This window comes from Rattus norvegicus, chromosome 1, assembly GCF_036323735.1.
Source record: "Rattus norvegicus strain BN/NHsdMcwi chromosome 1, GRCr8, whole genome shotgun sequence".
NCBI lineage: Eukaryota > Metazoa > Chordata > Mammalia > Rodentia > Muridae > Rattus > Rattus norvegicus.
Genome location: NC_086019.1, coordinates 234,071,070 through 234,087,364, shown reverse-complemented (window position 1 = coordinate 234,087,364; position 16,295 = coordinate 234,071,070). Strand labels below are relative to the sequence as shown.

At 40.9% G+C, this 16,295-nt stretch overlaps 1 long non-coding RNA gene across 1 annotated transcript; it reads left to right on the top strand.

The window, feature by feature from the left end:
- The first annotated feature begins 409 nt into the window (after window positions 1-409).
- Window positions 410-3,594, top strand: LOC102557104 (uncharacterized). The gene is made up of 3 exons (XR_590635.4): window positions 410-513; window positions 2,608-2,802; window positions 3,265-3,594. It is a non-coding gene; the product is annotated as an uncharacterized LOC102557104 (long non-coding RNA).
- Window positions 3,595-16,295: the final 12,701 nt, after the last annotated feature.

Genomic DNA, 16,295 nt, shown 5'->3' with positions numbered 1-16,295 from the left:
ATTGTACACGTGATATTTTTATCTGTTTAATATATCTAGTCCCTGAAATATTATGTCTTTATGGTAAAAACATTACCCTTCTCTGGCTTTCTCAAGTACAGAGTACTTCGTAATCATTTGTTGTTACTATATGGTAAAAACCTCTTCACTCATATCTCACTGTTTCTTGTCATTCATCGGTCAACCTGATCCTCCTAACCCCAAAGGATTTTGACACTGTCTCACTGTCTTTCCAATGCCTGGCACAGCTGTTCTTGTAACATTTTAGCTTTCCTGTGTGCCATGAAATTTATATAAATTTAAAAGGCAAATCGATCTTTTCCAACGGTTGGAGAAGTCTACCTTTTCCTGAGCTAACCCAGGAACTGGTGAGTTTACACCATTTGTTTTTGTTTTGTTTTGTTTTTAAGCTTAACCCTCAAATGCAAAAAAAAAAAAGACAAAAAAATGGGACGCAGAGGAAAATTCAAGAGAACAAATGGTTTGCAGAGGAATTTTGAGTGCTTGTCTTCAGTGAGTATTAGCCTCTTTCTATCTACCAGCTTGGTTTCATGTGAGGGTGTGAGACACTTAATGTGTTGTGTGAGAGTCAAGCACGTTTCTCATGTTGTTCATTTATTGGATTTGAATCAACTTTTGGGTTCACATCCCTGCTGCCCTCGGTTCCAAGTGGGGCAGACACACAGATCATTATTAACAGGAGACCAATCACTGTGCCTTTATTGACTACTGCAGAGCCCTGCTTAGGGGGTTGACAGGAAACATCCCATTAGCAGAGCTCGCTGGATCCCAGTCTCCTTTCATTTTGTAGTTTGAATTGCTAGTTCATAACCAGATATAAATTACTTCTGCCGGGATCCTAATTTCTCAAGACACCATTATTTCATACTTTTATTTCTTTGAACATACCCAAGTTCTTGCCTCATTTGAGAAGTTAAGGTTATTACGTAACAGAAGCTTCAAACAGAGCGATTTTGTCGTCATTACCCATATACAAGCTTAGCACATAAAACAAGTAAACAAACAAGGGGACTGGTGTAGAGCCAAGTGATGGAGTACTTACCCACCATGCACCAAGCCCTCAGTTCAATCCCCAGGATTACCACAACAAAACTTACAAAGCCTAAACACAATTTGTAAAATCTAGACATTCAGACTATTTCCTAACATGTGAAAAAACGGCATTTATGCATGATCATACAAGTGAGTTAAATTGTGTTTGGTGCATGCACATTTGTGTGTGCTGATAGACGTGGTCTCTGTGCACTCACGGAAGTGAGGGGGACTCTGGGTGTACTAATATCATTCACCATTGCTGAGAGACAGGTTCTCTCAGTGAATCTAGTGCCAGACTTGGACCAGTCTGCTCCAGTTCCACCATCTGTTCTACAGCATTGAGGTTCTGGGTTATACTGGCTTCTTCTGTGGGTGCTGGGGTTTTCATTCAACAACTCATGCTATGCATCAAGTCCAGTTACTCCTGCCCTTAAGTTAAAATTTTTTAATCTACGTTTTATTTTTGAGACCATAATATATCATTTCCCCCTTCCTTTTCCTTCCTGTAAACCTTCCATGTACACATCTTGTTCTCTGTCAAATTCATATTTATGGCCTCTTTTTCTTTGTTCATATATATATATGTGTGTGTGTGTGTGTGTTATATACACATTATGCATATGTGCATTTATATGCCTATATATATGCATACATTTACACACACATATAAATGTGTGTGCATATATACATATACACACATATATATTATGCATATATAGGAATATATATTTCTAAATATAAAAGTACAACCTGATTATTCTTTATAATATCACTTGTATGTCTATAAGTTTAATAGTTTTCCTCCCAAATATTTTCTTGTTTAGACCAAAAACTACTATTAAGTCAACACTTTATATTCCAGACATTTGTTAAGCTTCAAGTATTCAGCCTCTTCTCTCATGGAACCATGAAGCTGAAATAGCAAAACTAGTACGTGTATGGGCTGTGTCTTCCCTGAATTGACAGCCTAGATAGAATCCAAGTATTTCAGTGTGCATTTGTACTTGTAGGAGTCATTTCCTGCCGTCTCCAGCACAGATACTTCGTTATAAAATCCGTCAGTTGATAGGCTCAACTTGGCTGTTTACCAGCTTGCCCAGGGGGCTTTTATGAATTATGAATTATGAACTCTTGGCTCCCACATTCTGAAGATGTTGGCTCACAGGGCAAGTATGAAGATGAGCAGTGTATAATGTCCAAAGGTTCCCCCAATACTTCTGGTATCAGCCTGGACTGATCCAGAGTGCGGGAATCGAGAGAGCCTGCCTTGATCAAGCCTCTTAGAGTTTGGAATGATGTCACATTTAAACGTCCTTGTGACAGGCGACCAGTGACATAGGTCTACGGTAGGCTGCTTCATATTCACGTGATTTACATGGAAGCCACAGTCTGATAACAAACAAGGAAAGGCAATCTAATTTAGACCTTTCATCATTATTTCTCTTTGAGTTTTATGTATGGACTATAATGTTTTATATGTAAATATGTATAATAATGCAGATAACCATTATAATGATAATCTGGCTACATTTCTTCTTTCGGATTCCCCAGGTCCCTCACACCTCACACAGAATAAACGAGCAACCATCAGCAATGAGTGTATTTAGAAGAAGTTCGCCATTCCTCATCAGAGTGAATATTTCTGTATGTCACCTCAAAACACAGGATTTCTACAGATAGAGTAGATAAAAGTTTATTTTCACACGGAGGACGCTAAGGCACAAAGCAAGAGGCAAATACTTGGAGGTTCGTGGCACAGTCTCGGCGTTGTGTGAATTGTTCGGTGTGGCCTGTGTGACCTATATGTGGGAGGCATTATATATATAATTTCCTTCCATTGATGGGAACAGAGAATTCTGTTGGTTCTCTCTGCAGTTATGTGGTGTGGCCTTCTGAGGGAAATGGGTTAAGAGGGAATCTAATCCTCCCTCTGGCCTTGGGATTGCTTAGAACTGTGGGCATTAAGAAGGGCAGAAGGGAGACCAATCCCACATACTTCTATCCCTAGGCTGTATGATACAGGCTATACGATATGTCTTCTGTAAGTGTGTTGTCTACATTGTCCCTTAACTTGGTGTACTGTTTAGCAATTTTGTCTTACTCCCTTAGCTGTGGTCTCTTAGAGCGGAACAAGATTCCTGACTCCTGCGTTTATCTGTGGATATGGATATAGATGTTGGGTGTTTGTCCTTTTGACCCTGTTAACAGGCATTGTGGCTTGAGTGTGCCAGATGTCAGCCATGTGGTAGAAAAGATGATACGCAGCCTGCTGTTCACTGCATGGTTCTGAATCAATGCTCAGACCGATGGGGAGCTGATGAACTAGTCCTCGGATTTCCTGCACTTCCAGATCTTCATCTGAAAGCGATGGGTAAGACATCTCCTCCAGAACAAAAAGGGCAAAAATAGAAAGTACATATGATATAAAACCGAAAGCACACATACTAGTCAGACCAGTAAAGTTTCCGTTTGCTAGATCCAAATGTGTTAAGTGCATCAAGAAAGTTCAAAATGCATTGTCTTCAAAACGGAAGACTCCTTTTGCGACTGCATTCTGTTATTCCTCTTGTTATTACATTTCAGCTTGCTCTAGATGTGTCACTCAGACAAAATAGATAGGCTCTGCACTAATACCGTTGGAATATTTTCTTTTCCTTTGAAATTTTATTTGCAATTAGCATGATACGTTGGTCCTAAGGCTTTCTTACTGGTTATTCTTTAGCATTCTGAAATAAAACTACAACCCGTGTGGGTTTCTGTCTGTTCCCCACCTGCACCTTCTGTTCCCATCTTTATACCAAAGGTCTGTTAGATCAGTGCTGCTCCTGGCCATTTGCAAGTTGAAGAGATCTTGGGGAATGCGGTTGTGGAGGATGGATTGCTCTCAGTGACTTTGCAAAACTGAAATGAGAACATTGGTTAATAAAACATAAAGAATTCCTCTGAAAATTTCCAAACCATTGTCTCTCGGTTTGTATTTGCATCTGACTGTGTATGTGTCTGACAGCCAGGGATGCAAGATGACTCTTCTGTGGCATGTGAAGGAGGCTAACAGCCCTGTGAGGTGACTTAAGACCACATTAGCTCCAGCTTTGTAGGTTTATTTTAGTCATCTGAGAAGGTCAATTGGTTATTGGTGCTAGAGGGAACTAGCACCTTTTGCCTGTAGATTAAATACAGAATTGAGAGCAAGGGAGGTTGAAGAGATTGTTCAGCAGTAAAGAGCGCTTGATGTTCTTCCTAAGGACCAGAGTTCAATTCCCATCACTCACATCTGGAGGCTCACAACTGCCCATAATTCAGGATCTAACACCCTCTTCTGTATTCTCAGGATACCCTCACATGTGCGTGTGTACGCGTGCGCGCACGCGTGCACGCGCATGTGTGTGTGTGTGTGTGTGTGTGTGTGTGTGTGTGTGTGTAATGTTAAATTTTGTAATGTTAATATTTATTTAGCTGAGTTGAAGCTTTGGATATGGGGACTTGCCCTTCTAGGTTCCAGTCTGTAATTCTATCTGTTAATTCCTCACCCTGAGGATTGTAAAAGGTCCTTAGAGACTTTCCATCTATTACTTTAACCTAAGAATAGAATCATTTAAGCACTTTAAGTTTTCTGGTTGGCACAGTTGGAAAGTGGAGGAGAGATTTGGAGGTCTCACAGAGGACAGCCCAAGCCTTAGTTGTGCCATCTCCTCAGCTTTGCAATGGACCAAGTTACTTAACATCTGTGAGCATGTTTGCATATTCATGTCCCTCAAAAGATGGGTGGTATAATGAGATTTGTGCATTAGAAGGTGTCATCAGGAGCTTGGATGCTGGGTGGACATCATTAAACCATGGAGCTTGTTCCTATGCATGTGAACTGAGCTCAAGAGAATATGTGAGAATTAATTGTCAATAATAAAACCCAGGACAGGTTCTTGGGTAGTGATAACCCTGCCTGGCTTGGGGATGGAGCACACTGCCGGCAAGCCTTTCGGAGTCATTGTATCAAATGGAGACAGGAACAACAGGAGTCATCAGGCAGCTAGGAGAAGTAAGGAGTACCTTGTCCAACTTCCCTATAAACTGGGTCACTCACTGCATCCTTCCCTTCTTTGTTAAATTATAGTAAGAAGCAAACAATGACCTGGACATCCCAGGGATGTGCCTGACAATTCTGTGTAGGGCCAGCTAAAAAGTACCACTAAAGGGAATCAGGTTCAAAAGCATGTAAGATGCTATCTCCGTATTTCTAAGTCTGTCAGGTCAAAAACCTGTCTATGGAGTCTATGTGCTCCTGTTACAGCTCTCAATATTTGCTTCCTTATGTGTCTGAAGCTCAAGACCATCAGTGTAGGGAGCTGGGCTATTTCTCTCCTCACAGTGGAATCCTTGGTTTACAGCAGTTACAGCAGTTCCTAGTGCTGGTGAGCCTTCATTATCTACCATTCTTCTGCCATAGATGCAGAGTGCATCCTGCTGTATCTTCTTTTCCTGGTCTTCTCCTTTTACCCCTGCTAGCCTCTTAAACCGCCAGCACCCGGATGCTTTGTCTGAAGGATGTGTCTGGCCACTGAGCCCCTTCAGCTCCAAGAGGAAGGATGTTTCAGATGCTGAGAACTGAGCCTCATCTCAGCTGCTGTTAGAGATATCACATGGCAATTGGTGGATTAGTATCTCATACGCCAGGTCTCTTCAGAGAGAAAAAGCACTGTGAACTGACGCTCCCTCCTAGAGGAGGACGGAGGCTCACAGGACTTGAGAATCTAATGATACTTAAAGGCCTGAGAAGCCAATGCAACTTAGCAATTGCAGAAAGTAACAAGATTCACAAGATCTCTCACCCGCGTTATGAAAGCAATAAATGATTTCTTAGGGGGGAGATGCTCCTATCAGCTGCAAACTGTGCGGGAGGCTCCTGGGATACAGTGTTCTTCAGTTTTAACTGATGATGGGTTTGGTACTTTGGTAAAGCAGCTGACCGCTTCTGAGTCACTCACATGCTTGTAATCAACTCCAATAAATTCATGGGTGCCCCAAGCTAGATTTTAGTGGAATAGCTTTTTGTTGTTGTTGTTGTTGTTCTGTTGTCTCTGTGTTGCGATGATCAAAAATGTGTCAGGTCTCCCCACGAGAAGTATACAGCACCTCTGAGTCATGGCTCCGAGGTTGGTATCTAAGCCTCTCTTAGTGAAAACTTTCTTGATAATTTGACATCATTTTATTTTCTCTCTTATCTTACTTCTTTTCCAGTGCTTCTTGGAATTCCTCCTTCTACCAAACAAGCCACTGACACTGGAGTATCTCAGGCTCAGTAAAAATAAACCATCCAATAGAATGGATGGGATTGCTTCAGTCTCCTTGTATCTATTAAAGCCTGTTTTGTGACCAATTATATGGCCAATTTTTGAGAAGGTATCATGAGGTGCTGAGAAGAAGGTATATACTTTTGTTTTAGGAAGAAATGTTCTATAGATGTCTGTTAAACCCATTTGGTTCATAATTTCTGTTAGTTTCACTGTGTCTCCATTTAGTTTCTGTTTCCATGAGCTGTCCTTTGATGAGAGTGGTGTGTTGAAGTCTCCTACTATTACTGTGTGGTGTAATGTATGTTTTGAGCTTTAATAAAGTTTCTTTTGTGAATGTAGGTGCCCTTGCATTTGAAGGATAGATGTTCAGAATTGAGAGTTCATCTTGATAGATTTTTTTCCTTTGATGAATATAAAGTGTCCTTCCTTATCTTTTTTGATAACTTTTGGTTGAAAGTCAATATTATTTAATATTAGGATGCCTTCTCCAGCTTGTTTGAACAAGGGACCCCAGTGGAGGACTTAGAGAAAGGACTGAAGGAGCTGAAGGAACTTGCAACTCCATAGGAAGAACAACAAGAACCAACCAGACCCCACCAGAGCTCCCAGGGACTAAACCACCAACCAATGAGTACACATGGAAGGACCCATGACTCCAGCCACATATGTAGCAGAGGATGGCATTGTCCAGCATCAATGGGAGGAAAAGCCCTTAGTCCTGTGAAAGCTCATTTCCACAATGTAGGGTAATACCAGGGTGTTGAGGTTGAAGTGGGTGGGTGGGAATGGGAGCATCCTCATAGAGACAGGGGGAAGGGAGAAGGGACATTAAGATTGGGGAAGGGATACCATTTAAAATGTAAATACATAGAATATCCAAGAAAAATTAAATATTAAAAATAAAACACACACACACTCACACACACACACACACCCCTATCTATTGAGCTTCTATGCCCCTATTCTATTTATAGGCAATGTTGCTCCCATTATACCAAAACTGCCTATTTCTATGGCTTTGTTTGCTGCTAGGCTTAGGTTTGGTTTACAATCTGTCCAGGATCATCAGGTATATCTATCCCAGTCTCTAAATGGGAAGCGTATATCAGGAATAAGAAGTGCCCAGAGATATTTCTGTTGACATACAGAGGCAGACACCTCGGATGACAGCTCCCAGAACCCAATATTAGTGTCACCTGCAGTGAAGCCTTAACTAGCAACTGTGCATGTGATGGTGGCTGCATGGAAAATTCTGCTTCAATTTGTTTTGAGGGCTACTCCTTTCCAACCTCTGAGACTGATTCTCTAATCTCTCCAATGTCTTTTCTAATAAATTTCTCTTCTGCAAAATATCACTGTTAGTTTCTGTAGCTTGTAACTGTGAATGCTTTTTGCATCTGTCAGGATCTAGCCAAGAAAAGAACCCTTAAGGTCTTTTAGACAGGTGGAATTTAACAGAGATAGATAATTAAAGGGGTGATAGAAAAGCTGAGACACCAAAAAAGAAGCAATGAGGTGACCAGGATGAGGAACAGCTGGAAGATGCTGCCTGTCTCTCCCCAGGGTCAGAGGAACAGTAGAAGAAGCAGGCCACAGAAGCCACTGTCTGACAGGAGCTGCCAGGACAGACTGACCAGCTGGGCTAGAAACAGAAAAGAGAAGTCAGAAATAGAACTCGATGGCCAACAGGCACACAGAAACACAGATCCGTTTTGGCTAAGTGAGTGAGGAGAGCCAGGGAGAAGTCTGGTTTCCAAACCTTACAGAAACTCTTAAAGAATTCCTTCAAAGACACAGAGAGGTCTGGGGGAAAACAAGGATAAGAAAACTCCTGGAAGCTACTGCTTCGAAGCAATCAATTCTGCTACAATCCTAACTGGATTTCCAGGAGCTTCTGAATTATTCATTGAGTCTAGACAGGAGACCCCAAGCACTCAAACATGAGCTTTGGGTATCATAGCTTCTAATCCAGCTATTCCCCGGGAAAGTGGCTTCTTAAGTGAGGATAACAACGGCTTGCCAATTTTAGGTAGGAAGGTGAGAAGCAATGAATAAAGAAGATGCTTAAATACTTGGCAAACAGAGCAATGTGTTACAGCAGCATCTTAGCTGATAAACTAGGGATAAGTGCATTTACTCTCACTTTGAATTTATGGACTCTGAGGTGTAGCTCGCAGGCAGCAGCAGCCCCGCTTTACTGTGTAAAAGGAACCAAAGGACTGGGCTTAGAGTTTATTAAAAGAAAAAGGTATTGAATTTTAAAAAAGAACATAGATTTATTTTCTGCTCATATTTGTCCATCTATTATATTATTTTAATTGGGGAATCAATATTGAGTTTATTGTGTATACCATAATATTCTAAAATATGCACACATTGTAGAATGTCTCAAACAAGTTAGCTACCTGAAACGGTTATCACTGTGGTGGGAACACAACCTCTACTTTTCCGTGCAAGCACCTGAAGCAAGGTTATTACCTATAGTCACCTTTGTGGAGAGTGGATCTCTTGAACATAGAATATTCCTTCTATTTGAAATTTCATATCCTTTGGTCAATGGCACCCTCAGCGCCTCCCATCCTCAATCCTTGTCAGTCATAATCACAGCCTCTGTTCCTGTAAGTTTGGCTTTTTAAAATTCTACTTATAAATGAGATCTTGTGATATTTGTTTTTCAGGGCCTGGCTTCTTTAACTTAGCCCAATGCCACTCATGTTATGGCAAACAACAGGGATTACTTCCGTTTTTAGGGCTAAATAGTATGCTGAGATGTGTGTATATATTATATATCATATATATATATCACATACAGATTAGGATATAGATATAGATGTAAGTATAGATATGCGTGTGTGTATAAACATTTCACATTTTTTGTTCATTCATGAATGGGCACTTAAGATGAGCCTGCCTCTTGGCTCTTGGGAACTGTGTTAAGAGGCACAGGGGAAGTGAAGACATCAAAAAATAGCATCAATGTAAGTTTCAGAAAGATTTCATGTTAACATATCAGCTCAGTTGTTCATTCACCTTATAATTTAACATACATATTGGAAACTGCTTTTTAGTGTATTGTTTAAAATTGGTACCATTACACAATTCCCTCCCTCAATTGGCCTTCATTTCCCCATAGCTCTAACCTGAAGAGAACAGAGCAAATATAAACTGAAATGTATCTTTTTAGGGGAGGCTACAGTAAATTTAGTCCTATAGAAAAAATATTCGAAGGAATTAGCCCAAAGCCCAATGTCCTGCTTATTGATGGAAACATCAAAATTCACGAAATTGTGTGCATTTTTGGCCGTTTACTCTGGATTTTAGATGGGTAAAAAGAAATTCATTTCTGCTTACAAGATCATGACTTCCCACTGCTGCTTTTAACATGTGTGCTGTCTGATATTTTACGAGGGTTTTTTTCCCTCGGATAGCTTTTGGGGTTGCCGTGACCCAAACAAAACATCCTCGAGCCTGCACACTGTTTCTTTTGGGCACAGGAGGAAGTGAAATCACCTCAAGGATCTACAATAAGGAACCGCGCCTTTGCTACATCTCGGCAGCAGCCTGATGTTGCTAAGTTACCCTGCAAAGCACAGGTCCTCCAGGCCATCTGGTTTCTGGGGCAGCTGCCTCTGGCTCGGCTGCTGAAATCATAGCACCTTTATTGAAATACAAACACATCTGTGCTCCAGGCAGGAAAAAAAATGCTTCTTGATATGAATTTCCCCATGTTGGTTCATATTAATTCAGTTAATTCAGCATGAGTTGTAACTACCCAAGGATGGAGACTGCCCCTGATGAAGTCTCTCAGACAGAGAAGAGAACTACAAACACCTCACACTCCACAGTCAGTAGGATGCTCTCTTCTGGCCTTGCCCACAGAATGTCATGTGAGCTCAGGTGAAACTGATCTGCCATCAACCTCATCATACAAGGACAACCTGCCTGGTTTCTCTCAGCCTTCGATTAAACTTATTTTTCCCTCGATTTTTGGCAGCTCTCCTCTTAACCATTTCATTTCCCCAAACGGTAGGGATATATATTCTTTCACGAGTCACCCATTTTTAAGTGATAGGTGTGTGTGTGTGTGTGTGTGTGTGTGTGTGTGTGTGTGTGTGTAATGTGGCTTTCTGTATTATAAAACCTAATTTCAACTCAAAATTTATTCTTTTCATTTAGAAGTAAGTACAGGATTATCCTATGGATCAGAACTTTTTGAAAAAGAAAAAAGGAAAAAGGGAAAAAGAAAGTGAAAAGAGAAAAAAAGTCTTTCTTTATCATTAGGAGGCTGGAGTTGTTAGAATGAGAATGGGCCCCACAGGCTTGGGAATTTGAACACTCAGTCCCCATTAGTGGCGCTGTCAGAGGAGGTTGTGGGATCTTTGGGAGGTAGAGCCTGGATGGAGAAATTTGTCACTGGAGTCAGGCTTTGAGACTTATAGCCTCACTGGATTTCAGTTTACGCTTTGTACGTCATGATTACTGATCTCTCAGTCCTTACTTCAGTTGCGACGCCCGATGTTTGATGTCTCTTCCCCAAGGTCCTGCCGTGGTGGATTTTATTTTTCATTTTAAAAAGATTAATTTTTATTGTTCTTAACTAGGTGTGGGTGTATATGTCTGCATATGGGGATGTTTATGTAAATGCAGGTGACCACCAAAGCCAGAGCTGTTAGATTCCTAGGATCTAACAGAAGGGTGTGGACTGCCTGATGTGGGTGCTAGAACTGGGCTAGAGTCCTCAGGAAAAGAGTAAGCACTCTTGTTCACTGAGCCATCTCTGAAGCCCTATGAAGGACTCTTAGTAAGTTCCCTTTATTTGCAGTGTTTCATTGCAGTCAACAGAAAAGTAAGCAATCATGGTGGCCCCTGAACATGGCTTGTACAGAAAAAAAAAGCCTTTCAGGACAGTAGGGAGCCATGCTAGGGTCTTGCAGAATGGACGACTGAGAGTAACTCCTCCCTCTGGCTTCCTCCTGAGCAGTGCACATCTTGAAATCTGCATCAGAATCCCTACAAGGGCAACTTGTCCTGTTTCATCCCTTCTTTATTTTGTATTAATCTTTTCTAGAAAAGAAAAAAACCCAGCAGAGTTAACTAAGACTGATTCCACATAGCCATTCATTTCAATAGTTGGAATTTCCCATTCCAGAGCGAATGCATTTCCACTCACTTCCTGCTATGGCAGCCGAGGACATCTTTCTTACGTCCCTTTCTCCTTTATGCGGTTCCTCGGTTTGCTTGTATTTTAATTTTCAGCATTTGCATCATTTCTTAAGATTTACTTTATTAGTATAATCTCCTTTGTGTTTTTTATCTTTTTCGTGGTTTTACTTCTTGGTCTTGATTTATTTTGTGGTGAATGTAGAACAAAAACAAGACAAAACCCACAAATATTATTTGAATACAAGCCAAATCCCAGAAAGAGGATTCATTGCTAAATTCAACATTTTACGATATATGGTATCATAGATAAATAGTAATAGAAAACTTAGGTGTTACTCTATGGATATGCAGATATAAATTTATTTCCTGCTTTATGAATTAAAATAACAGGACTTAAATGTCCTTTCCTATTTACTCACACTTTATAGCTATTTAACATTTAAATATTTATCTAAAAAGGTAAAGAAGTATTAAATATCTCAGCTTTGTATAGATGGAGTTGTTCAAAGGATACTATATGTATTAAATAAAATAAAGATGTAAAAATTGAAAAAAAAGATTTACTTTATTTTAATTCACGCATCAGTGCCTGTGGAGGTCAGAGGAAGGTGTCTCCTAGAGCTGGAGTTATATCCACGGTTAACAAAGAGTTGTGAGGTGTTCAGAACAAACTTAAGCAAGCACTTTTAATCACTGAGCCCACTTCAGCCCCGAAACCACATTCAATTCTCTGTACAGGGACTTGAGAGTTTCTCCATCTTGAAATAGTCACACCAGGAAACCTTGTTGTACTTAGGAGGCTGAGGCTGGAGGATTCTATTTCAGGTTAGGCTGAGCTACCTATGTAGTTAGGTCCAGGCCAATGGAGCTTTAGGCTATACAGTGAGATCTTGGTTGATTTTAAGGGTTTGTTTGTCTTGTATAATGACTTTCAATTCAATTCTTTACCAACCCCACATCTCCAAATATTAGAGAAACTTGGTACTCACTAATACGCCATCTTTGAATGTGGTTTCTTTCTTTCTTTCTTTCTTTCTTTCTTTCTTTCTTTCTTTCTTTCTTTCTTCCTTCCTTCCTTCCTTCCTTCCTTCCTTTCTTTCTTTCTTTCTTTCTTTCTTTCTTTCTTTCTTTCTTTCTTTCTTTCTTTCTTTCTTTCTTTCTTTCGGAACCAAGTGTTTGGTTCTCTGTTCTTATTCTAGTAGACCTCTCAGGAGCATTTGGTGTCCTGAATTGTCTCATGCTTCTGGCAGCTCCCTGGCCCTGGATTTATTCCATCTCCTACTACCTTGGCTACTCTTTTCTAGTCTCCTCAGCTAGACATCCAACATGGAAACAACTCAGGATCCTGTTCTCATGCCCTCTGCTCCTGATCTCTTTTTGTACTGCCCTGTCCATGTTATCATAGTGACGGTCCCCAGATCTGTACTTTCCCTTGTGTTTTAACCCCCCACTGGTCACTTTAGTCATATGTTAGACATCATGTCTATATACTCAGCAGACATCTGACATCATGTGGCAAGCACAGAAGCCTCTAGTGCCTCCCATTCTGCTCTCATCCTCACATACATCTCACTTGCAAAACTGTAACCAATACCCATCCATGCTCCTGGTTGTTCAAACCAGGAATCTTGTCTTTCATATAACACATGAGAGTATTTAATATGTACTCATGATTCTACTTCCCACAGATACCTCAACAAAGTCCAATCTTTGCATTTCCGTGATGCCTTCCTTAGCAAAGACATCCAGGACATTAGTTTTTCTGACCCAGTACAATAGCTTTCTGTCAGGTACCTCAGCTTCCAAGCTCATACATAACAACCCTCCCCCCCCCCGTGAAAAAAGTACAAATAGTATATGTACTCAAAATCTTGTCACCTCTTTCCATCTCCATGGCTTCCAGAATCCCCCATGCTCTGCCACTTGCCTACTAAGCCTTTGGTTCCTTACAGTACAATTGTCTCCCATGACTTTCGACCAGCACCTCGTCTGGCTGGAATAAGCATTTATCGTCTATTCCTAAATGTCATATTGTCATTCCGTCTGAAATACCACCTCCCCAGACTCCCCCACAGATAACCTACTCAGTAATTTCCTTTCCTAACAGCCTACTGTAACTCCTCAGAAGATCATCATCCCTGTCTGATGCATTTCTCATGTACATTTTGACTGTCTAGCCCCTTCCTGAATGTAAACTGTATAAGAGCAGTGACCTTGTCAGCCACATCATAGCGCTTGTCATCAGTGTCTTGTACTAAGAAAGCACTCAGTGCCTGTCACTGTACAGATGAATTGCTAGACAGGTGAAATGCACTGGAGACACCATCTGTCAATGAGTTTATATTTACAAGTGACAAGGCCAGAAACCAAAAAGGGAAAAGGCATGTACTCAGTCAAATAAGTAGTGGGCTAATGGGCCTGTTGTTGTAAATATGTTCACGGTTATCCTGCTCTTGACTCCATCCCTCTGGACCTATTTTGAGTTTTATTCTTTGTTGTACCAGTGTTATCAGTTCACTGCATCTTGGAGTCAGGGATAACATTCAGTCTTTCTGGCATTGATGCACCTCAGGTTGCTGTAGGCAAAGCCAAGAGGATGGTCTACAGTGTCACTTGTCAATCATGGCTCAGTTGTGTCCTGAGGCAGTTGTGCCAGCTCTGGCTGTAAACTCTGAAAACTAAAATGTTGGCCCTTCTCTCCTGTGACCCACTGAAACTCAAAATTCTTATATTTGATTTCAGAGGGAAAGATTAGAGATTTATTTCGTTTTGGCTGTCATGGACTAGTTGACAGAGAATTTGTAGTTTGATGGAGGCAGCTTGCACTGGTCTTTTCATCTACTCTGTTGTCTTAAACAAGACTCCGGTGCTCTAAGCTTCAACTTTGTCAAACAATCACCATCCTTGTTAGTTGTTTAAGGAATAAAATAACAATTACATGGATAAGAGGGAGATAAGAGAGGATGTATGGGAGACAGAGTGATCAGAATATCGTGTGTGTGTGTGTGTGTGTGTGTGTGTGTGTGTGTGTGTGTGTATTAAATAACAAAATTAACCCATGGAAAAATTAGAGGGTGAAAATAATGCAACATTAAAAATGAGAGGAAGGAAGGAAGAAAGAAAGAAGGGAAAGAAAGAGGGAAGGAAGGAGGGAAGGAAGGACCAGAAGAAGGGAGGAGGGAAGGAAGATAGAAAGGAAGGGGTAAAGGAAAGGAAGGTAGGAGGGACGGAAGAAGGAAGAAGGAAGGGAGGGAAGGAAGCAATCAAGGAAAGAAAGAAAAGAAGCCTAAAACTCACAACTCCCTCTTCTCTACTTATCACACAACACTAGAGGAGAGAAATTCTGGTAGAGATGGGACAGGCCTATGGTGTACAAGCACATTTGCTAAGTTTAAAATTCATTACAAACTCAGGGGATTAAGTGTCAAGTGCTGCTCACACTAGTCAGTTGTTAATAAATTGAAAATACAGTTATCTGTAACGACTGATTATTTTTAAAGATCCTGTTACATGCCAAACTCTTAGAGCAACTGTCTTGTTACCCACTCTACTTTTAAGTGGCAATCTTTAATTCATTATTTCAATAAAAATATGCTCAGTGAAAACAATACAGATAGTATTTTTTTAATAAAAGTACCTTTCTTTTTAAGCCCCATATGCTCAGCCTCCAGATAACCAAGTCTTGCAGGTTAGTTTTAATTTAATGTCAGCAGCTATTAACAGTGCTTTGTTATGCATCCGATACAGTCATAAACCCACTCACAGTCGGTCTGTGTCTCAAATAGTAGCACTTTCCTTACTTTGTATTTGAGAAAACCAAAGCTCAAAGAAAAGGAGATACTTTTCCAGTGTCACAAGCATCTGATGTTGGGCAGTTTGGCTCCCAAGTTCATGTTGCAATAATGAAACTGGATAACTTCCCCACCGAGAGCTGCCTACAATTCTACATGATCTTAGCACACTGGGTTATATGTTGCTGGCTTGACACAGTTCTCAATTAATGAGACCTTTTTTGCTTCTTCTTGGTTTTTAATTATTAAAAACAAATGACAAAAAGGCAAAGCTATGAAATTCAACTGTATTGGCCATCCACATGCTCTTGTATGTCTCTCTGGTGCAAAGGTCTAAAAATGTGTGGTTATTAGATAAATACGCTTTTTAATACCACCAAACTGCCTTCCATAATGAAGAACCATTTTCACCAGTCTAAAAGCCGTAAGCAGGTCTGAGAGAACACGTAGTTTCTATGTCCTCCCACTGTGTGGTTTCTATGTCCCTCCACTGTGTGGTTTCTATGTCCCTCCACTGTGTGGTTTCTATGTCCCTCCACAGTATGGTTTTTCTATGTCCCTCCACTGTGTGGTTTCTATGTGCCTCCACTGTGTGGTTTCTATGTCCCTCCAGTGTGTGGTTTCTATGTCCCTCCACTGTGTGGTTTCTATGTGCCTCCAGTGTGTGGTTTCTATGTCCCTCCACTGTGTGGTTTCTATGTCCCTCCACTGTGTGGTTTCTATGTGCCTCCAGTGTGTGGTTTCTATGTGCCTCCACTGTATCATTCCACTCTTTCCTGATGCATGGCTCTACTGTTTGACAAGGCCTTCTACCACATATCAAACATAATGGGGAAAATGTGCTCACACTTCTATAATGTCTAGCTCTGCTCATAGGGGATGAGTAGGCATTTGGCTCCTCTCAGCCTGTGCTGCCTGGCACCCTGAGGCCATGAGAGAATTACTATGAGGCCGGCTCACCTGGGCTTGGCCTGATCTACACTGACAGCTTTAT